The sequence below is a fragment of the Lygodium microphyllum genome, chromosome 22 (genome assembly GCF_053477565.2).
Source record: "Lygodium microphyllum isolate KBCC chromosome 22, Lygodium_microphyllum_v1.1.10, whole genome shotgun sequence".
In the NCBI taxonomy this organism is placed as follows: domain Eukaryota; kingdom Viridiplantae; phylum Streptophyta; class Polypodiopsida; order Schizaeales; family Lygodiaceae; genus Lygodium; species Lygodium microphyllum.
Window position 1 is genome coordinate 70,908,349 of NC_141156.1, and position 23,879 is coordinate 70,932,227.

At 39.6% G+C, this 23,879-nt stretch overlaps 1 protein-coding gene across 1 annotated transcript in view; it reads left to right on the forward strand.

Moving 5' to 3' along the window:
• Nucleotides 1-23,879, forward strand: part of LOC148017276 (uncharacterized) — a 60,115-nt gene that overhangs the window by 15,450 nt on the left and 20,786 nt on the right. The gene's annotated exons all lie outside the window — the stretch shown is intronic.

Here is a 23,879-nt window from a genome sequence, read left to right on the forward strand (position 1 = left end):
GGCGAAATTGGTATTTGACCACACAGTCACTTCCTAGTGATGATTTTGCATAAACAGGAACCAAGGATGATTCTAAAACTCCCAATGTCTTTGCGCACAAGCATACGATGCAATTTCTACAGTAACTTTTCATTGACCTGTAGAATAGTGGCTGCACAGCATAAAATTGAGCCTTTTCCTGAGTGCGTACAGAAAACTTCCGCCTCCAAAACAGGCCTGGAAATGGCCTCAAATCAAAAAAACAAGGTCGCTCTTGCTTCACCGCGAAGGGCGTCTCAACCTGAGACAATGCACTCTTGCAATTTCCGGCTGTGCTACCTGCAGAGATCTGCTCCCAAAACAGAAAAATGAAAGCAATACTGCTCCTCTTACCAGAACACCGCGAGCTTGGCTTGCTTTCTTGAGCTCCTTACCACGAAAAAGGCTCTGATACCATGTCAAGATTGTGGGAGAGAAGGAAGGAGTCTCACTTGTAGCTTTCTTGCTTGCACAATGAGGGAATACACACAAAGGTGGAGGCTGAAAACAGTTTTTCTCTTCTTAGTTGTGTAAGCCAAAAAGAACTCTCATACAAAGAGATAGAAGAACCCTATATATGGGTCTCAAACCAAACTCAACTAACTAAGGTGGCATACTAACTGAGCCACGAACTAGAGTAGATAAGGATAGCTGTCATGTAGCTATTATTCATGGGCGGTGTACCAACCGCGTCTGCAACAACTGACAAGTCGGTGACATAAATACACAACGGTCACCCTGGTGTATCATGAGTGGACCTCGATATCTCAACAATCAAACCCCCACTTCGACAAGGCAAAGAAGAATTAGAAGATATTCTACATCTCTTAGAGCAAGGAGAAGCTCCCAAACACCTGATTAAGAGAGAAAGACAGTGGCTAGCTCGAAAGGCTACAAGATATCGCATGGTAAATTATAGTTTGTATTGACTTGGTAAGGATGGTGTGATTAGGAAAGTGCCTTCAAAATGGGAAATTGAAGAAATCTTAAAAGCTTGCCATGATGATGTGTGTAGAGGCCACTTTGCACACGACGTCACAAGTAGAAAGGTTCTACAAGCCGGCTTTACTCGGCCTAGTCTACACCGAGATGTCAAATATTGATGTCAAACATGTGAAGAATGTCAGAAATCAAGACCACAATGGCTCATAGCAGAACCCCAAACCCCAATCAAGGTCTATGGACCCTTTGAGAAGTGGGGAGTTGATGCCATAGGGCCTCTACCACGCACTCCATTAGGAAAAGACTATATTATTATGGGGGTAGATTACATGACTAGATGGACCGAGGCTATGCCAACTAGAAGAATCACTGCTAAGGAAGTGAGTAAATTCATATTTGACCACATTTGTTGTAGGTTTGGTACCCCGATTGAAATACTATCAGATAGAGGACAAGGGTTTAGAGCTAATGTGGTGGGTGAACTCATGCAAAAGCTAAATATTCAACGATGACACTCTACCCCTTACTACCCTCAATGCAATGGATTGGTGGAAAAGGTAAATGGAATGATTTGTAAAATCATCAGCAAACAGGTACATTCAAGGCCTCGGGATTGGGACAAGCACCTTAGTGGAGCTCTATGGGCTTACAGAACCTCCTTCAAAACCATGTTAGGGTTCACATCTTTTCATCTAGTTTATGGACAAGAGGCTCTTTTGCCTATTGAGGTGAAATTAGCTAGCCTTCGGGTATTAGGTGGCACAGTAGGCTCTTAAAAGGAGAAGTTACATCAAAGATTACTCGACCTAGAGAGGCTACAATTGGATCGTGAAGAAGCCATCAACCACTACTCCCAGGAAGCTAAGAAGCGTAGAGAAAATTTCAACAAGAAGTAACAGATAAAAATATCAAGGAGGGATCTTTAGTGCTTCGATATGACAATCGCTTTGATAAAAGAAAGGATGGAAAGTTTCTCTACCGGTGGGAGGGACCGTTTTGGGTTACAAAAAATTTCAAAAATGGCTCCTACAAACTTCAAGACATTAAGGGAAAAGTGCACAAGACCAGGGTAAATGGATGGCACTTAAAACCCTATCATATTAGGGTGGGGTCAGCTCAAGATACGAAAGAGTGTCTAGAGGCATAAATATCTCTAGCCAGGATGGGGGGGCTATATGATCCGAGAAGATCACAAAAAAATATTTGTCTAACACTTTGTTGATTTTTTGTATATTTGGAGCTTTGAAATAAAGAAGAGGGTGGGAAAAACCTCTTTGGAAAATCAAAGAAATCACTGGATGGAAATATTTCATGGACCGGTTTACCAAGGGGGGTGAAGAGTAAAGATCAATGGAGGAAGGTGAAGGGAAAATGTATAATGTGAAAAGAAAAGATATGAAATGGATTTGGAGCCATCCAAAGGGCATGTGAGGCTCATAATGTCATGACTTTGGATCCTTATGATAATTCAACCAAATGGGACCCTTCTTGGAAGCATTAGTGGAAGAAAAATTAGGCACATGGTTTTGTAAGATTTTTTAAACATACTTCCACTCCGATCCAAAAAAACTTTTCAATATGAAAGTTGTAGCGCGTGAGCTGAAGTCTTGGTTGGTATTTTTTTATAATTTTTTGAAGCTACGAGTTGAGAGATATGGCCAAAATAGTGGATGCCAACTTTTCTCAACTGCGGTGGAGACAACCTCCCAATTTTATACACACCCATACTTTCTTCCCTACACTTAACACTTCCATAAAACATTATTCATTAGACTCCCAACCCTTTCCCCTCTCTTTTCCTCTCTCTCAAGCTAATAAACCATTAGAATTCCCCTCCTAAATCACCCTCAAATCATCCTTAATTGTAGTAGTAAAGTATGAACTCTCGCTACTCTCTCTCTATTATTGCTAGATATGATATTATTTTATGAAGATTCTCTATATTTTTTTATAGGAGAGCTCTTGGACTCAAGCTATGGGGGGGAGAATGGAGACAAATCACCTATGATGGAGCCTGATTAAGTACAAATTGGTCAACAAAACATCTAGATGGAGCTTTCACATTGGTGGAACCACCTTAATGCAGCTTTGGTGGTATTAATTCCTATTATATCTTAACCTCCTCCCTAAACACCCTCAAAGCCCAAATGAAGAGGCCTTCTCCTTTGTAATTTGCAAGAAGAGAGAGAGCCAAGAGGCCTTCTTCAGCCCTATTGAGCCTTCCCCATTCTCTCTCATGAGCTTATGCAATTCCTTCCCTTACTATAGCTTATGTATGCTCTACAATGTAATAAGCCCATGATATTGGTATCCATATTGTGTATATTGGTTATGTCCCGAGGATTCTCCATCTCTTAAGTTTATTGATTCATCTATTTTTTTGTAGTTCTCTCTCTCACACACACACTCTCTCTCCCTCTCTTAGTTTTCCTCTCTTCTCCCTCGCAATCTCCTCTCCCTCTTACATAGCATCCTAGTCCGCTCTTCCATGACTAGGTGGTGTCCTTACCTCATTCACTTTGTGGCAGAAGGGAGTTTGGCATAGTATAGAGGCTGCCATATCGAATTTCCTTCGTCAGTAGTTTTCCTCATTACTAATGAAAAAAGGTTCATACCGAGCAACAAAGCTTAATGGTGAAGGATTTCATACCTAGAGAAAACCATGTACCATCTCATGAGGAAAGACCTCTGGGATCTCTTTGAGGAAGATGATGCAAATGACAAGAAAGAAGATGCTAAAGAGGAAGATGCTGCAAAAGACCAGCCTAAAACAAAGGCATAGAAGAAGATGAACAACAAAGCTCTAGGTATTATTGCCTGGGGTCTATCTGATGATGTATTACATCATATTTCTAGCATTAGGGATGCAAATAAGGCATGGGAAGATCTTGATAGAATCTTTGGCACCCAAGCAAATAACTCAAACGTAAAATTACTCATGCAATTTTATAAGTTGGATGTTAAAAACTGTTCATCTATGACTTTACACATCAATAAGTTTAAGAGCCTTAAAACTTAGCTAGCAACTCTTAAAAAGAACATTGATGAGGATGAGGAAATAGTAGTGCTACTTGCCAATGTTAATCATGAACCATATGTGAACCTTGTTTCAACACTAAGTAATGTTCCGAGTCTCTCACTCAAAGACATTGAGCACTCATCGCTTAATGGAGAAAGAAAATTTAAAAGAAATGATGTAAAAGAAACCAGCTCAAAGGATAACCTTTTGTACACCAAGGGTACTTAGCTAAATTGTGTTCAAGCCTCCATAGCTAAATTGTATTCAAGATCCATGTTTCTCAACAAAAGAGAGAAAAGAGAATGCACTTACCTCAAATCTTGAAGAAGAATCCTTTCACGCTTCTCTCCTTCTTCTTCTTCTCCTTCATGGGTTCCCTCCTTCTCCTTTGTAGTTGTCCCCTCTCTTTTAGTAGATACGGTGGCAATGGCAGTGGCAGTGACACACACACACACACACACACTCTCTCTCTCTCTCTCTCTCTCTCTCTCTCTCTCTCTCTCTCTCTCTCTCACATTGATCTCTCTCCCTTCTTCTCTCTATACATCTCTTCATCAACAAAAAGAAAGAGAGAAGTAAAGAAAAGAGAAAAACAAAGAGAAAAGAGAGAATGCACTTACCTCAAAGCTTGAAGAAGAATCCTTTCATGTTTCTCTCCTTGCTCTTTTTCTTCTCCTTCACATGTTCCCTTCTTCTTCTTTGCAGTTGCCCCCTCTCTTTTTGTAGTGGATTGGCAGTGGCAGTGGCCTCTCTCTTTCTCTCTCTCAATCTCCCTTGCGTTGATCTCTCTCACTTCTTCTCTCTATACATCTCTTCATCAACAACAAGAAAGAGAGAAGTAAAGAAAAGAGAAAAACAAAGAGAGAAGAGATAATGCACTTACCTCAAAGCTTGAAGAAGAATCCCTTCGTACTTCCCTCATTTTTCTTCTCCTTCCCCAAGTTCCTTCCTTCTCCTTTACACTTTTCTCCTCCCTCTTCATAGATGGTGGTGGTGGTGACGGCCTCTCTCTCTCTCTCTCTCTCTCTCTCTCTCTCTCTCTCTCTCTCTCTCTCTCTCTCTCTCTCTCTCTCTCTCTCTCTCTCTCGTTTACAAACCTGTGAAATGCCATGCTCAGGTTTCAACACTTTTTTATGAAGTCCCTCTCTCTCCCCTTTTTTATTTCTCCACAAGACTCTCTTTCTTCCGTCTCCCTAATTCCCTCTCCACTCTCACTCAGCGTATCTCATTGCAAGGGCAATCAAATATAGAAAATAAAAATCTTAAAAAACAAAGATATTGAAAGAAATGTCACCCCACCTCTCTTTATCTCTCTCTCCCGCCTCTCCCTTTACTTTTCTTTCTTAACCTTCTCTCTCATTCTCTCATTGTTTTTCTATTTCTATCTCCCTCTCTCTCGCTTTCTATTTTTTTCTCTCTATCTTTCTTTCTTCCTCCCTCTCTCTTATTTTCACTCTCCATCCGATTTTTACCTCACCCTTCTTTTCTACCTCCTCCTCCTCTTTACCTTCCCTCTCCCTCTCTCTATTTCTCCCTCCCTCTCTCTCTCTCTATTTCCCTTTCTTTGTTTCTCCCCCCTCTCTCTCGTTTTTTCTCTCACTCATCCTTCTCTCTCCCTCCCATCATCTCTCATTTCTCTCTTTCTCTTTCTCTTTGTTTACTTTCTCTCCTTTCTCTCCCTCTTTCTCTCTTCATCTCCCTTCCTTCATCTCCCTCCCTCTCTCCCTCCCTCTCTTTCCATGCATCTCTTTGCAAAGAAAAACAAAAAAAGATAAGAAGAGAACACAAAAATAAAGCAAAAAGAGGCAATGTACTTACCTCAAAGGCTTGAAGATGAAGCTCTTTTTACCTTCTCTTTGCACCTTCCCTCCCTTCTCCCTCGCACACTTCTCTTTCTTCTTTGGGTATAGTAGCATTGGCGTTGACGATGGTGATGAGCTCCCCCCCTCTCTCTCTCCCTCTTCCTCTCCCTCTCTCTCTCAAAAATTTAAGCTCTCTCACTCTCTCTTTCATTCTTTCTCGCAAATTTTTTCTCAAAAAATGTCACGCTTGGGTTTTGGAAACTTTTTTATCAGACCAACGTCATTATTAGCATTGCTATTTGCGGCACTAAAATTGTTGCTATATGAGTCGTTGTTAGCGTCACTATATGAGTCACTATTAGCGTCCCTATTTTCATCGCTAATAGAATTAGTGATGCATATAGCGATGCCACTTTTTTGCGTCACAAATGGCCGTCGCTATTGTCCCATTTCCTTGTAGTGGGTATTAATCTCTCTCTATCTGTTTTTTATTTTATTATAGAGATCATTTTGGATGACATTGCATAAGTGCTAATCTCTCTCTCCCTCTCTCTTTCTCTCTCTTTGTCTCATCTTTTCTATTGTGTTTTTAGTATACCTTCATGTAAATACTAACTCTTGCTATTATCTTTTGGAGAGATTAATTTGGAATATATTGGATAGGTGCTCATTTATTTCTCTCTCCAGCAAACACACACACACTCTCCTTCTTCCTCTCTGCATTTATCCTTTTCTACTAACTTTACAATAGGGCTTGATGCTAGTTCCAACTTAAGGATCAATTGTTGTTGCATCACTTAACACAAGGTAGAGCAAAGATTCTGTAGGCTGATTTATAGATAAATCTTTCTTATTTTGTGGTACCAAAATTTATTCATTTGATTAGTGACTTTTATGTTTGATGGTATTGATGTTTTCTCTTGTCCATCATTTGCAATGGGTTTTGATTAGCAATGATTCAATCTTATCTTCAACAAATCAGCTTATAGGTAAATTGGCCCTATTTTATGTTGCTTCTATTCATGTAGTTATCTAGATATTTTTTGTTAAAAGGGATTCATGCAAGTATCATAAAAGGTTTAGGTGAAGCACATAATTCTCGATTGACTATTTTGTTGTGGTGAGTGGATCCTCTGTGCTGGATGATATGGATTTGCTAGAAGTCGATGGTTCAAAAATCCTCTACTTTATTTGGTCCTATGTGTCCATTTGGATCTCCATGCCAATCGGCAATGATCCATGAAACTCTTATATTATATCATCCATATAACGCACAATGTGTTGAGTCATAGAATATCTCAGGTGTCAATCCAATGTGCCTATTAAGATTTGCATGCCATATGGCTGCTATCCTTGTAACAAATACTCTATAATACCCATGTTTCATACAATGTATTGAGTCAAATCAAACTCCTATTCATTATAATGAAATTCATCTTGGCAAAATTCTCTGAGTATTCTTGTGCTATTCTTTTCATTATATTTCATGTAAATGGTATGATTGAAGTGATGCCTTGAAATTGAATCTATACTTTGTGTCGATGTACATATCTACATCTATTTTGATATCAATGTTTGTGTATGTTTACAAAAGTATAAATATCTCTTAATGCCATGTTGATTTGTATGGCATATTTGTGATTACTAGACATACTTAAAATGCTTATTTTTTAGGGGTTAATACATACCTATTTATATCTAATGCTTAGGTTATAATGCCTAAGAGAAAAACAAGCATTCTCTCTATAGAAGTACATAATAGAAAAGATGAAGAAGGGAATTGGATCACCGATACATATTATTGCTCGTCTTGGGTACATATGCGTCCAAGTATGAAGGGAGCTTTCAAGGTGAAAGTATCTACAATTGCAGATGTATCAAAGTGTTGGAAGGGTAAATATTCAGCTCTCAAATAAAGAAATGTTGATTCTCATCCTGTAACAGAGGCATTGCTACAATATGTATTCATGCAAAAACAAATACATATTGTGCCCACTATGCCCTTTCAACAAAACATTGCAAATAGTACGTATTTGCAACTCATTGAGAATGAGAAATTTCAGAATATTTATGTAACTACTTGTCTTGTATTTACAGAAGTATACCCTTTAAATTTCTATGAGTGACAAAATGTCAAGAGTTTCATAGGTTCTTTTAAGTGTTAGCACTTGGAAATTGGTAGATTACTCTTTGAGAGGCATAAAACTAAGTAGCTCATAGAGGACCTTGATTTTTTCTATAACTCCAAGTGCATATTTCCCAAGGGGGGTCGAGAATATGGAACCCTTGAGTCTATGCACATACCAAATCTCAATAGCATAGAATGGCCATTGTGTAGTAGCGACATTTTGCACATGTGTAGCACAAAAATTACTAGAAAATTACAATGTTAATGCAGAATCCACCTGCTAGCTTCTATTTTAAACTAGATGGTATGAAAATGATGCCAGGAGGCATATTTCACGGTGGATTCCGTGCCACGGTGGATTCCGTGAGGTTTTACGGTGAATTCTATAAACTTTGTTGACCGGGGCTCATACACAAAGTGGATTCTTTGTGCGAGAAGTTGATGGGGATGCCTATCCTTTTCAGGCGTTTCATTAATTTAGTGTGTACATGGGTGATTCCATAGTGGGTGATTCCGCAAAATACATATTAAATTAATAAATGTTTATGAGTTTAGAATGCGCACTCGTGATAAATTAAGGTTAGGATTGATTTCTAACTAGTTGATTTATTTATGTAGCTGAAGACTGCTAGGTATTCACTTTTGTAGATTTAATTGTATTATTTTACTAACGATTGTGAATGCTTCAGTTGATGTGTAAAGATAGCAGCAGTGGCGGAGGAAAGCGTTGGAGGATAGCGTGTATTTGAGTTATCACTTATATTTTGATGGGCACAGACCTTAGGCATGGCGCCTATATTTTGTTGCGCCTATTTATTGAGGCATTGGATATTTATTTATTATATTTGTATGTGCATGGGCGTACAATTATGATATTTGTATTTGGACATTGTATTGGGTATGCCTGACTCTTTGGGCACCCGCCCATTAGCTTTATTTCTATTTTGTGCTAAAGCAAACTCAAAAGCCAAAAGCGTTCTATTTTGTAATTTAGGCTATTATTTGAGCTTGAAGATGATTAATACAAAAAAATACATGCTTTGTGGAGCGCTCACACAAGGCATGGGGGGAGATTACACCCAATTGGTCTCTTGTTCATGTCGTGCATGCTTTCTACCTTGAGTTTTGTGCAAAAAGTAGAGTTCTTTTGTTCTTGGGGACCTTCTGGCATTCACTACGTGAGTATACAGCATCTGATCTGCGCACCAGAAAATTCAAAGCCAAGCTAAGGATACTATTACCAGTGGAAAGTATGTGACTTCACATATTTTAGAAATTTTAGAGTCTCCCTAAAAATCCCAACACCACAAGTTGTAATATCCAACACTTGTAAATTTTTAGATTTTTTTGGCTAATAGAATTTTGTCGCTTGTAAACTTGCAATATTTTATAATTATGTTATTTATGCAAAAGCATACAGTTACTATACACTTTCCACATCAACACATTTACATATGCATGTGGACTTTACGAAGATGTTAAGTAAAGCCATAACTAAATATCATATGTGAATAGCCCTTAATGGTTTAAAACTTAAGGTTTTTAAGGTAGAACTAGTTTAGTTCTTGTTTCATTATTTCATTTCACACTTTCTCTCTTCATCTCTTTATATCCACCACATCCCTCCTACCTGCTACGATGGATGCTTACATACACTTTGACAAGTGGATCCACAAGACTATCTTTGCCAGCCAGGGTAAAGAGATATTTTAGGTTTTCTCTAAGAACTTCAACCTTGAAAGAGTGCTCTCATCAATGGATCCCCCCATCAGGTTTTGGAAGACTTTCTGAGCACCATTGCTATGAGCACATACTCCATCAAGGGATTCAACATGACTTGGGTGCCTTTGAAACAACTCATGATATTTCAGGCAAGGAAGAATCACAAAAAAGTGGTGAATCGGTGTCTCGCCCGCATGGATCCTTCGCACAGAGTATGCACTGTTCTTATGGGTAGTGCACCAGGTATAACGTCTTTGGATCTCGTAAAGTGTGATTGTGCATTTGAAATTTACATGCTTTCATTGGATACACCCTTAGAGGAGGAGAGCGATGAAGATACAACTCCACAAGTTGTTGTTATCACATACATGAGAGAAGAGCCGATTGAAGAGCTCATAAATATTGAAGAGGAATGTCCGGTGGTAGCAGAGCAAGGGTTTGATCTCATGGTGCCATCTTCTTCAGAAGAACCATAAGTTGACAAACCCAACCTTGCCGCCTTGACACCCATGGAAGTAGATTGTGTACAATACGTGCTTTTATCATATGTGTTGCAATACTTGGAAATGAAGTAAGAAGATTTATTTTTTGTCCTAGTCAAGGATTCATGGAAGATTTGATCGATAATGATTACATGTATGTACATCTGACAATGGTAGAGATTGAAAGATATGATGGTATATGCTTAGATGTAGTGAGTGCCATCATAGTAGCACAGGAGTAGATTGCCTCGGTTGAAGAAGATAACCTTGTGTTGAATGCTGAATTTAAAGCACTACAGCATGATCTGTCGGACCAAGGCCCCAACTTCCTACCAAGGAGTTTGTATATCTCTTTGCCCAAAGAGGTGCCTCGCTAACACACGAAGAATTGAAGATATAAGATGATCTAGAGAAGGTGAGATTTCTAACTACCATATATTTTTATGTGACGAAACTTGACACCAGGGTGCATTAGGTCCCTGGAGTCTACCGATGAAATCTTGGCCAAAAATGATGCCTGTAGTTGCATTGTCCAAAGTCTGGCATCTAAGGCCACTTTCATGCAAAAAATGATGCCTGCAGTTGCCCTATCTAAAGTCTCGCATCTTGGCAAGAATGTGACCCCAAAGGCAATTGCAGGCATCATTTTTTTCCAAGATTTTACTCGTGTACTCTGAGGAACCCGATGCATCCTACCGTCAAGTTTCCTCGCTTTCTGATAACTCTATGTTAGTTGCTAATTATATTTTTTATTTGAATTTTTTATTCAGGACATACTATATATAGATGAGTTTGCATCAAGGCAAGGAGGAGCTTGGCATGCGGATCGATGAAAGGATTCAACTCTCAGGGAGTACATTGGCAACCTTAGTGCAAACTTGGTGGTCTTCCATAAGAAGTGCTCACCATGAGGACAAGAAACAATCATGAAAATTCAAGCTTTGACCAAGTTGGACCTTTTCGAGTGATACATGTATCATCTAGCTTGGAGAAGGTGGTGCTAGTCAAGTGATCAAAGCTTCTTTACTTGTTTGACCAAATGTGTGGTGGAGCAATATGTGTGCTTGCTACATTAGGTGACCTTACTAAAGTGTGAGATCTACTTCTCTCAGAGAAAGAGCTAAAGGAGGAGCATGTCATTTTTAAAGCAAAGAAGGAACTTCTATTTTCATCGGAAGAGCTGGCCTCTCCTCTTCACCGATGAAAAAGCCAAGGAACGAATGAGAGTTCTTGTTGACTATCGAATTTTTGTATCTTCCATCACTATCAGCCATTGCATGTATTTTTCTTGATAAATATAAGATATTTTACTTTGTTTTTATAAATAAATATTTATTGAATAAATGTGTAGTTCATGTAAGTGTGATGATAATGTGTGGTATGGGAATGATGCATTTGCATACGTTAACATAATCCAATTTAATTATATTGATGTGTAGTACTGCACTTCTGATTGTGCATAGGCAATAATGTAACTCATATCTGTACATATTACTACTTTCGATACGTGTGTACGTTAAACAACAATTAAGAGTCGTGTGTTTCAAGAAACAAAATAAAACAACTTTACTCAATTATTTGAATTTAGTAAACATCGCATGATATATATATATATATATATATATTCCAATGTGATAGCGTATACAAAATGTTTTGGCCTTCTAAGATGTTATGGTGCTATAACACTCATTACAAAACCTTGTATCATTAATCTCATAACCTATGGAGGAGTCCCCTTGTTGTGTTGAAAGCCAAACGATAAATTTCATGTCTTTACATGTGATTGTGATGTGCTTTGCATGGATGGCCGCTAGATGTGTATCGTCAAACAAGTCGATGAGAAAGGGATTGTCTAGAATCTGTTGGAGCTGTTTGTAGGGCCTTCATAACTACAGTAATCCACCTTCCTACTAGTGGGCCATCCCGCAGTCGCACCCAAAATATTCCCATCCCTTTCAACTCGGTGTCTTGCATAACTTCTCAAACAACCTTATGAAAAGATCTTTTTAGGATAAGAAGCTCGTATGTGTGTTGGATTCTTATTATCTCCCGAAGGGTGACAATGCATGGTTTCCATCTCCTCTTCTTCTATGGTGGTTGTTGTGCTCTATGGGGAGCACCTATTGCTACACTAAAGGAGGCTCCACCTTGTGCTCCAGGTGGTGGGCCTTGGTGTGAGGCCTTCCCATGGCCGAAACGACAACATGCTTACTTGGTGCGTGCCATGCAAGCTCCAGGAGGGCAAGATGGAGAAGAGATAGAGGTTGGGAGTGCAAGAATGGAGGAAGCAAAGAAAGAAAGATGTGAAAATGAGAAGAGTAATAAATTTTTAATCCATTTAAATCCCAAAATCAAATTAATGCAGCTTCATACGCACTGTTTATCATGTGATCATAATTCCATAACCTTTTATCGCAATAATGCAACAAAACTTCACATATGCACTTGTTAGGTAGCCAAGAGCCCAAATTATTTTTAGAAAAGTGTCTCTAGATGCCAAACTTCGGATCAGAGATGTGTAGGCATTTTTTTCGAAAAAATAATAATTTAGACTCTTGGCCACCTAACGAGTGTGCGTGTGAAGTTTTGTCACATTTTGATACAGTTTAGCATAAATTTATCCCACACCAAAATTATGGATGGATTGATAATCGAGAAATCAACATTGCGACTACTGGCCCTTAGAAACTTTGCACCACATAGACTATATAGATGCATCAAGAGTAAAGTCTACAACAAGAAATGGCAAATTTTTGTATGTTTTTCCTATTGAAATTGACAGTGCTAGCAGAAACTGTATGTAAGAGTTAAAAATACAGCAAACATGCACAGTCAAAGTTGAGAGCGAAAGACAAGAGTAAAAATCTAATTCATATTTTAAGAGCTCATACAATAGTTTTACAGTGGGACATAGTCATATGTCCAATGCACGAGGAGAACACTATACCAAAAAAGATAACATTACAAACCGTGTTCATTCCATTGGAACGAATGCATCCTTCACTACTTGAAGAAATCTTACAAGTTGGAAGTCCTTGGGAGTTATAGTGATGCCCTTTGCATGTATTGCACAACACTAAGCATCAATCGTCATCAAGTCAACTAAAAAGGCCTCTGGAGCACACTATAGAGCATGAAGACATTCTTTTGTGACACAATCAGATCTATCATGACCTTGTGCCAAAAACCACATTTTGCTTTTTATGCGGTAGAGGTCTTGTACAATCTCGTGAACAAGTTTCGACAAGCTCGCCTTTAGAATGATGAGATCAAAAGAGCATTGATACCTCCTGATTTCTCTCAGGGCCACTATACTTGGCTTCCACTTGTGTTTCTTGTGGGGATGCTGAGGAAGACCCTTGTGAGGGAAGCTTGAGGAAGCTGCGTTAGGTTGAGAAGGGGGTGCATCTGAGCTAGTAGATGCTCCATGGGGTTGAACATGATATGGGGCTTTGAGTAGAAGCTTATTTGCAAACTACCTTAGGCCTAGCCATCTTTCCTACACAAGAGATGTCAGAACTCAATGAATAAGATAGAAAGTAAAACCCTCTTTTATATAACCCTAAACTATAAGACTCATTCACATAGATGCACACACTCTCTTTCTCTCTTAAACTATGAATTGCATTCAGAACTAAACACATTGTTCATCTTACTATCTTAGCCCTCTTTGAACCCATCTACTACCTTGTTGAAGCCTTGTTTCTAGCCACTTGGCATGGTTTTCTTTGGCACTTGAGGCTTCATAATGCACTCTTTTAGTGACACGACGTGATTCCATCATGTCTGAAACCAATTCATCACGACATTTCCTTCCTCATTGATAGGTGCTAAGAGAAACTTCTTAGCCTTTGCTCCTCCAAAGCAAGGCTTTTTTGGTAAGTTACCAGATTTTCATGATCTCTTCTCATCTTTTTCAATCGTCACTTGATGCTTGTGTAGCCCAATTTTTGATAGCATTCGCTCCACATTTCTACACGTTGCAATGGCTTCTTTTTCTGGTTGCATCCTATAAGCAAAGAAAATGTATTCATATACAAGTCTCTCCATGATTCTGACAAAAGCATGCAATGAACAAATCTAAATATGATCCAATGGAATGTTAAAGATGGGCTTCCAAGTGGAATCTTCTCTATTGCGCATCGATCAGCACTCATTACCCTTTGCCAATCCTTCTCTCCATCCTTTCCTTCCACCCTCTCTATTAAGCAATATAGGCATGGATTATTTGTATTTGGAGATTCCACACATGCATTTTAAAGTTTTCAAGTCTCCCGCAAGATGCCATTCAACCAAGTATTGACTATACGGAATGCTTGTGTGTGTAAAGAAAAACTGCAGTACCTCAAATATTTCTTTAGGAACTTCAAATGCAACAAGTCACCACACATGGCACTTTGATTGAACACTAAAGTTCCCTGGGTTGTTCTTGTTAAATTGTAAAGCTCTATTCATCAAAGTTACATTAACTCTTTCAAGATTTACTCCTTTGACGACCTCACTTTCATCCAATTTTATAACAAATTGCAATTTACCATTACATTCCTCAACATATATATTGTAACCATTTGTGACTGCACCTTGTACAAATCTAAATAGTAATTTTTGAGTTTGGTGAACTTCACCTCATATTCATTTTTGGTCCCAATCTTTAGTGTTTCCATGCATTGAACATACATACATGGGATCTCCTATCAGCTACAAAACCTTTGTGTTTAGTTGCCATCGGGCCTGTGTTAACTTTGAAGGTTGAGGAAGAGGCACGATTCTATTTCTCTTTAACACACGACCAAACACAGCCTTCACACCTTTGAATATATTTAAGTCATTGTGCTAATATTGACCCTGTCACAAATGGATTGTGCATCCACAGCTGAGAACTCATTTGACACATCTTTTAATGTGTAGTCAATCACCTTTTCCTTCATAGCCTTAAACTTAGGATTGCTCAAAGTGTTTTTGAAGCCCCAAGAAAGACTCTGAGGAAAAGGGTTTTCTACTGCAAGAAAATATATCTTGTAACATCAACAAGCTTTTGTTTCATTCTTTTGAGAACCACAACAAGGAAAAGAACAAATCTTCACACAACATCATAGTAGATATCTCCCACGGATTTGATAGAATCAACCATAATCTTCAACATCTTCATAGAATCCATAAATATTACAAGAAACACAAAATAATACACCATTTTTTAATGGAAATAATCACATAATATTAATCTTCATTGTCTTCATAGCTCTCTCTCTCTCTATCTCCGATAGATAGATACATTGTTTTGATAGAATTGACTATCTCTGGCTCTCTCCTTCTTTCTTAATCAATAGTACATCATCTCCTCACTACAATAATCAATAATTACTCTCAATAATCCTTCTTAGGTCGTGGATGCACCTCCTAAAAGGTATGGGAGGTATGAAAGGGCACCAGAGCCACTACAGTGTCTCTTCATAGCTCACTACTGCCACTTCACTTCAATCTTCTCTTTAGTCTTCAATAGCTGCTTCTTCCATTTGTTTTAGCTCTTTTGAACTTAGATTCATCATTTCCAAAAGTTTAAAAAATTTCCCAAAGTACACCCTCATATCATAGAACACTTATAGAAGATCTATAAAGGATTTATAGAACAAAACAGAGCAACAACAGAGGCTCTACAAAGGGTTAACAGAAGGTCATCAAAAAACATCAAAACCTCATAAGTCATACTAAAACCATTCCAAACTATCAAAAACTGTTCAATAAACTTTCAAAACATCTCAACCTTCATCAATCATCAATCCATACTTCATACAGAAGAAAATTAGAACAAAACAGAAGCTGAACAGAATGTATTAGAACCAATCAGAACCTCAACAGAATCTATCAGAACATCATAGAGCCTCATATTTCTACTAAGAATCATCATGAACTTCCAAAACATAATCAATATCATCCAAAACACTATCAAACACTTCCAAAAAAAAAAATCATCACTCCAGATCCATAAAAAATCAACCATTCAGGCCTCAAAAATCAATAAAAATCAACCAAAAAATCTAGTTATTTTAGCATTCAACATATCCCCACACTTAGAAAGAAAGAATTCTTGCGATCTAAGAAAAAGAAGAATATAATTTCAGTAAAGAGCTCAATTCAACCTTCTTTAATATCTTCAATAATCACCCAACCATGACCCGAACAAGTAACCTATATATCTGATAATACTACAACGAAAGGAAAACACCCTTGTGGATATTATGTCCACTTTTGTAAAAATTTGATAGCAACACAAACTCAGAAAGGATATAAGAGTTTTCTCTAAATCAACATAATCTTCTACTAGCTTTTAATCCAATATCGTCTTCATCAATCCAGCTTCAACTTCAGCTCCATTCAACAAAGATAAACAAGGTACACATACCACAACTCACACCACTTACACAAACAATATCTGAATGACACCTCTTTTAAAAAGGAAAAAGGTAGAGAGATGTATTCTAATCAAGCTTCAAAGTTACAAAGGATAATGGATCAATGAAGATGATCCCTTTTAAAGGATTGATGATTTTTAAATCTTTCTAGGGATAAAGATTCATCCACAAAGGTTTTTGGAGGATTTTGCAAGAACTGTAAACAACACATTCTTTCCAGTAGGATTACAAATCTACTTGGCAAGCACAAAGCATGAAAATAAAGCACATCCATCTGATGGGTATCCACATCAATATTGACATCCAAACATAACTTTGGCACTTGCTTTTGATCACCATGAGAGTGATGGTGCATAAAGGATAGATACCATGAAAAATAAGCAGTCAGTCTCACTGATGGATCCAAAGATCAAGAATGAAGTTGAGCAAAACATAAATAGTTGTGAAAGGCTTGATTTGCAGTCTTCCATTCTCTTGTAATCACCAACTAGTTAATTTGGGGTCTCATCAAAGAATCTCCAGCACTCCAACTTCTTCTTCTACTAACAATTGTTTGATCAAAACCTTCATATTCTGTAACCAACTGAGGGGGAGTCTGAATAAAAGATGAAAGAGACGAGAATGGAATAAGGGATAAAGGATGAAGAGAGGGATAAGCAAAATCATAAAACAAAGAATACGATAAGGTAGGATAATCTGGCAATTTAGCAGTATCAGAAAGAAAGTGAATAAGAAAATGTGGTGGGAACGTGGACATTAAATGAAAAGATGGAGAAGGACAAGGAAAAAGGGGAGAAAATACCCGATCAATGATGAAAGGACATTCCATAAAAATAGGAATATGGGTGCATCCTTAGGTTGAAATAGAAGGGGTAAAATGACATGTGGGGTATTCTGGAAAAGAGACAAATAAGTGTCATACCTATGAGCCATTTGTTGAAAGTAAGTCAAGGATGGAACTGATGGTCCTAAGGCAGAACATCTAGCATAGGCCTCAAAAAATAAAGGATCAAAAGGAGGTTGCTTGGAAAGATAGGACAACAAATCCACCCTCAGTTGGTTGACATTTTGCACATGAGACAAAGCCTTTAACTGCCTTTTTTTTTAAATCACAGAATCCAACATAGGATGCCAAGAATCCTCTAGACAGTCAGCTACTCTAGCAAAATACTTTTGAAACATTTCATCAATCCTAAGCTCCAACTGGTGTACATAGAGTATTGCTTGCAAGACTACATCTCCAACATACCAAGAGAGGTCTTCATCATCTGGAATTAACAAGTCACCTCTGAGGTACATATAGGACATCAACATTGAATCTGGGACTACCGAGTCCTTAAACACCATCCTGGCCACTTTAGACATCAGATCCGCAGGTCATGTTCCACTCTAGCCATCCTCTGGAGGAGATAAATCCATGGTTGAAAGTTTAACATGAAAGGCCAACTTCTGTTGTTGATAATGAACAAAGAAAGAGTGGGAGGGAGGAACAAACTCCATAAACTGCTCAAAAGTAGTCCATAAGATATCCATTCTAGGCTGCAATCTCTCAACCTTGGCCTGAAATAAAGGATATAAAGTGTCATTCCGTTGAAGAGCAGCCAAATCCTGCTAAGACATAGAATGAATCATGGGGACACTGGGACTTGGAGGAATGGATCGTGACTGCGCCAATTGGTTCTTCAACTATTTAATTTGGGAGGCTTGGGATTCCACTGTATTGTGAGAAATTTACAAGTTTGACAGTTTTGTATCCAGAAGAGTCTTAAACTCTTGAGCTTCTTTGGACATTTTCTCTTTCTCTTCAGAAACCCTAGTGACCTTCACTGAGCTTTTGCTAACTTATTTTTCGAAGAAGATATTTCTTCTCTCTAGGTCTCAATCATTTTGGTCTGATGCTCTATCTACTTAAACAAATCAGAAAGAGTATCTTTGATAGAGGCTAGCTCTATGGTTGCCTTATTCATCTGGTCTTTGGATTGCATCAATTCTTCATAAAAAGAAGAATATAACTATTGAGCACAAGCTGTTATTGAGAGTTTAATAGAACTCTAGATGTCTTTTTAAAGGAAAGGAATGGCATCCCTTGTCATTAAGTGGTTCAGTGAAGGAACTGATATATACAAAGAACCCTCTTGATGTGCCCAGAATAAATTATTGCATGTAAGGTAGGCAAGGAGTTCACTTCCAAAGGTAGCAGGAATTGACACTGGAGGAATGACTGGTGGAATTGTATCTGCTACCCACTTCAAGTGCTTCTGTTGAATGACCACTGGAGGAGGGAAATCAGTATCCTCTATATCAATGGGTTTTGAATCTTTTGAAGGTGGAGGGGGAGGGACAAGATCAAATGGAGGAGGAGGTAAAACACCCTTCTTAAGGCCTGAATATGTCAGAAAAGCATATAAATATGAACCAAAGGTTACATTGGTAACATTCCCTCCAGTCACCTTGACAAAATGCTGGTCCATCTTTGTAAGAAGGTAAGTGCTCTAGTCAATGTGGCAACCCCTTTTAAAACCATCTCGGAAGCTGTGAAGAGCTCCTTGGACAAGTAGTGAGATGGTGTCTTGGCAGGCATAAACCTGTCCTGAAGGAATGAATAGCTTCTGGAGAGGATCATTGATCATTGAGAAAGACACTCCTGAAGTATTAATCACCTTCTTGACATCGAGGACCTCTTTATTCTACTTCTGTAACAACTTGAGGATGTCTTCATTGGAGAATAATTGTTTGGCAGTGACAAAGGGTTCCTATTTGTAGGGAAGGGACAAAGCCTTCCCTAACCCTCTAGGTGTCAGGACCATGGAAGTACCATGAACCAAGCCCGATTTCTTACTGTATGACGCGAGAAACTCATCACAAAGGGCTGGATCATCTGGAATCAGAGGGAGAGGAGTAGCCACAAAAGATGCAATGCCAACTTTCGCAATAGGCTCAAAAGTCAGTAGAGGGAAGAATAATCCCTACTGATCAATGGGACATACTGAACAGGAGAAGGCGTACCAAGTGCCATTTAGATAGTAAACACACAATACAACTCACAAAAAAATAAATGCCTGCAAAACAAGCACAAAAGATCAAAGATAAAATATCAAACAAGGTTTTGAAACGAGACTCGACCAACTATCCCCAAGCAAGGCACATCCTAGAAAAAATTCAACATGACCTCTAGACATATGCGACTGAAAGCTTCATGATATGCAACAGACATGCACCCGAGACCTCGTATCAGGTAGATAAAATGAAAAATAAATTCAAATCATACCCTTAACTGTATAAATCAACCAAATCAAGCCACACACGTCATAACCAAAACACCGTTGACCGTCAGTGAGACGAGAAAGACCATTCTGAAGACTACACGTGCCCATCCCATGAAGTGTATTTATTGAAAAATGGGAATACAAAAGTGCGGTGAGGGAACTCATTTTAGTGAAGGGTTCGTTTTATTAAATTATTAAAAATGGGTGAAATTTTATTAGGTTGTAAACCTTAATAAGAAAACGATGATTCATTTTTAAATGGTTATTTACAATTTATTAAGGTGAAACGACGCTTTTAAGGAATCCCTGACCTCGATACCTAGACTGGGTCTCTAAAGGCAGATTCATTAATTAAGAATTTAATGTGTCTAAAGTGCTCTTCGTTTTCAGCGTGTGCATTTTTATGACAGCTGGTTCATTTTTATTTAAAATTAAGTTGCCTATGAAGTGCATGTAGCACATGTGGAGTGAATGGCTAGTTGAGTTTTATTTAATTAAAAAGAAGGTGTGTTTAGCGTGGATGCGCATGCCATTATGGTGATTAAGGTTCATTTTAGAAATTAATATGTGAATTTTGGGGTAGCAAAACAAAATGAAAAGGGGGAAAAGAATTACCTGAGAGTATGTGTGTGTGCAAGGATATACTGAATGCGCACGTATCAGTCCCCAATGCAAATGAATCTCAAAAGAGAAAAGCAAACCAGCTAAAAAAGATTTAAACATTGTAAGATCTGAAAAAAGCAAACCAACACCTCATTTAAAAAAACAAAAAAAACATGTGGTGTTGGGTGAGGTTTTGGAAAGAAATACTAGATTTCCCAACATTTTTCCATTTATGTTTGGCATTTAACATGCGTTTTTTCAAGAATTTGCCCAACAATAAAAATTTGGCCATGTTGTAAAGCATGTTTTGCTTTGAAAAAAAATCAAAATTAAAGAAAAATGTAGATTGAATCTTTTGAAAAAAATATAATTTTTTTTAATTTTTATTTATTTTTGAACAATTTTTGACCAATTTTTAATGGATTTTAAATAATTTTTTAATTGTTTGAAAATTTTACAATTTATTTGTGACATGTAAGCTTTGAAAAATAATTCAAAAAGTATCTATTTTGGTCAAATGAATATTCTTCTATTTTTGGGAATTGTTTATGAATTTTTAGGTATTATTATTTAAAAATTTCAATTTTAATGTGTTTTTTAGGGTGCTTTACAGTTTTTAAATGAAAAATGGGGTACTAGTTGCATGTGAATAGCAGCTTGTTCTCGAACATGCACGCACCATTGTACGGACAAGTCCACATGCACGTCCTCACGCATGAACATGTACAAGGAACTCTCGGACACGACACGATGACTCTTGCGCACGCACGACCTCCGGAACACCCTTAACCATTTGTGGGGTAAAGGGGGGCTAAGTACGAGATGGGAAACTAGTTAGGGGGGAGAGTGGGAAAGGGGGAGAGGGAAAAGAGGGTGGTTCTGCAGGGTGTAAGGGTGGTAAGGTGGGAAGGGGGGCTTAGGGGGAGGTGGGTTTATGAGGGAAAGGGGGGATTAGTAAGGGGGTGTGGAGAGGGTGGGACTGATGGGAGGAAGGAGGGCTCAGGAGGGGTGGGGGGAGCGGTGGGAATGGGGGTTGGTGGGTGTGTGATGGAAATACAATGCATAATGGCCATGCAGGTCTAATGCGTGAAGATGCAAGAAGGATGGGAGTAGCGGCATTTGTGTGGGACAAGTTGAAACATTTGGGGAATTCAAAGAAAAGATGAGGAGGTGAGAACCGAGAAAGTAAGGCAACATGAAAGCAACCAAAGGGTGAGCCCAGTTGGGAAGTTTAGGCAGGGAATCGGAGGTCAGCATGACCTGGCCGTGGAGATGATGTGTCCCCATGTGTTGTCAAAGGGCAAACAAAAATAAGGTGCCCAAGGCGTTGCGTTGGTAGTGAATTGAAAAGGTGTTGGAGGGCTTGAAAATGACCCCCACCCATGGGAGTGGATATGTGCCCATGTGGTGGTGACCCCCCCCCGGTTGGCAAAACCGGCCGACTTGATGGATAAGCTAGGAAGAAGCACTTCAAAGTAATGTACCCAAGCGTAGGCTCGTGTCGGAGAGGCAAACACATCAATAAGGGAATGCCCATGCCGCGGAGGGTATCGACTGAAAGAAAATGCGGCTCGGGTTTATGTGGTTGTGTTGATGTGGTGGTGTATGTGGTTGTTTGGTTTAATGGGGGGTAAGTGTGTGGCTTTGTGGGTGGTTGTGTGTTTGTTGTTGTGGTTTTGATGGTTGGTTTTTTGTGTTTGTGGGATTGTTGTTTTTTTGTTTTGTTTGAAAAGTTAAGTTGTGATGTGGGGACGCTATTTGGTTGGTAATGTGGGAATGGGGGAGAAAGTAAAAGAGGGGGCCAGTGGGCATGCGGTGTGTAATTATGAGTATTAATGTGTGTGTGGTTTTGTTTGTTGTGTGTTGAATTTGTGGTTGTTTGTGTGTGTGTTTTTGTGTTGTGGGTGTTTTTGTTTTTGTAAATCGGTGTGTGAGGTGGAATCTGGCGTTGGTTGTAAGGTGGGCGTGTGGTTATGTACAGGGTGGGGTGTGTTTGTAAAAGAAAAAAAAAATAGTTTTGGTTTGTTTGGTTCTTTTATTTATTGTTGATTTTTGAAAAAAAAAAGTAACAAGGAGGGGGATGTGGGCGGAGCACCTGAGAGGGGCGGGATAGGGGAGGAGAGGAGGTGGTGAAAGGAGTGGAGCAGGAGGAGGGGGAGGCAGTGGAGGAGTAGTGACGAGGGGAGAGCACGGTAGAGCAGGGGCACTCGCAACCAGCAACTTGAACGGGCGTCGAAGAAGCGACGGGCAGTCAATAAGTGACGGCCCGTGGCATTGGGAGCGGCAACGACAACGTTTGCGATGACAACAATAGCTCCCAACGATTCAGTGGTGGGCGGTGGAGGCAGACCTTCATGACAGTTCACGACCGACAGCAGGTGGCGGCTCTCCGGTGCTCCCAACAGTCTCGGGAGGAGGAAGAGGGAAGATAAGGAGAAGAAGAGGGTGGGGAGGAGGAGGGAGAGAAGGTGGGTAGGGGGGGGAGGGGGAGGTGGAGAGGGATGGGAACAATTAAGGGAAGGGGGGGTGGGAAGGGTCACGAGGGTGGAAGGGTGAAAAAAAAACAAGAAGTGGGAAATTAGGAGTAGGGGGGGTAGGACTTAGGGTAAGGGGGAAAAGCAAGGGGTGTAAGGGCTTTGTAGCTATACCATGTCGTTGCTATCGATTGCACCTATATAGGGAGTAGTAGTGACTCAAAGCCCTACCTTGTTTCCACTCTACGTGTGATTCCCTATACCTAGTAGTGAACCCTCTTATGTGCGGCGTCACAAGGGTGTAGTCCTGGGATGTGTCTATGTTGTCCCGCTTCTGGATTGAATAATACAAGAGTATACCTTGAGCTCATATCGTGTTACCTTTCTGTGCCATGTTGAGTGCGTAACGAGTGCAGGTTTATCACACTTGGTATCAGAGCAACTCTTGCTCGGAGTGAAGGAGTGCTCACGGAAGCAGGAGGAAAGATCCAGTGCCCCGAAGAGATCGAAGTCGTAATGACCCACGTCGCGACGCCCCACGTCGCGACGACCCACGCCGCGTCGCCCCACGTCGCATTGCCCCATGTCGCAATGCCCCCCCGACGTGTTGCCCCGGTGTGACGCCCCAACCTCGACATCCCACCGTCTGAAGACGTGACGCGGCTTCCCCGCGTCACGACCCACACCACCACAGGCGAAACACGGCTTCCCCGCGTCGACACCACCACCAACCACATGGAGGAAGAAAGGGAGAACATCACCCTCCCGACATTGGAGGAGAGGAAGAAGAGTAGGGGACAAGAATGGAGAGTGGCCCAAGAGGAGAAGGTGGCCGGACTAGAAAGAAATTTAGATGGTATGTCAGGCATGCTAGAATCAATATGGAGGAACATGCAGATGAAAGAGGAAGAGGAAGAAAGGAGGAAAAAACTAGAAGTAGAGCAGGGCTATAGAGAATGGGTGAGTCAACAACAAGAAGAGGAGAGGAGACACCGAATGCAAGAGGAGATGGA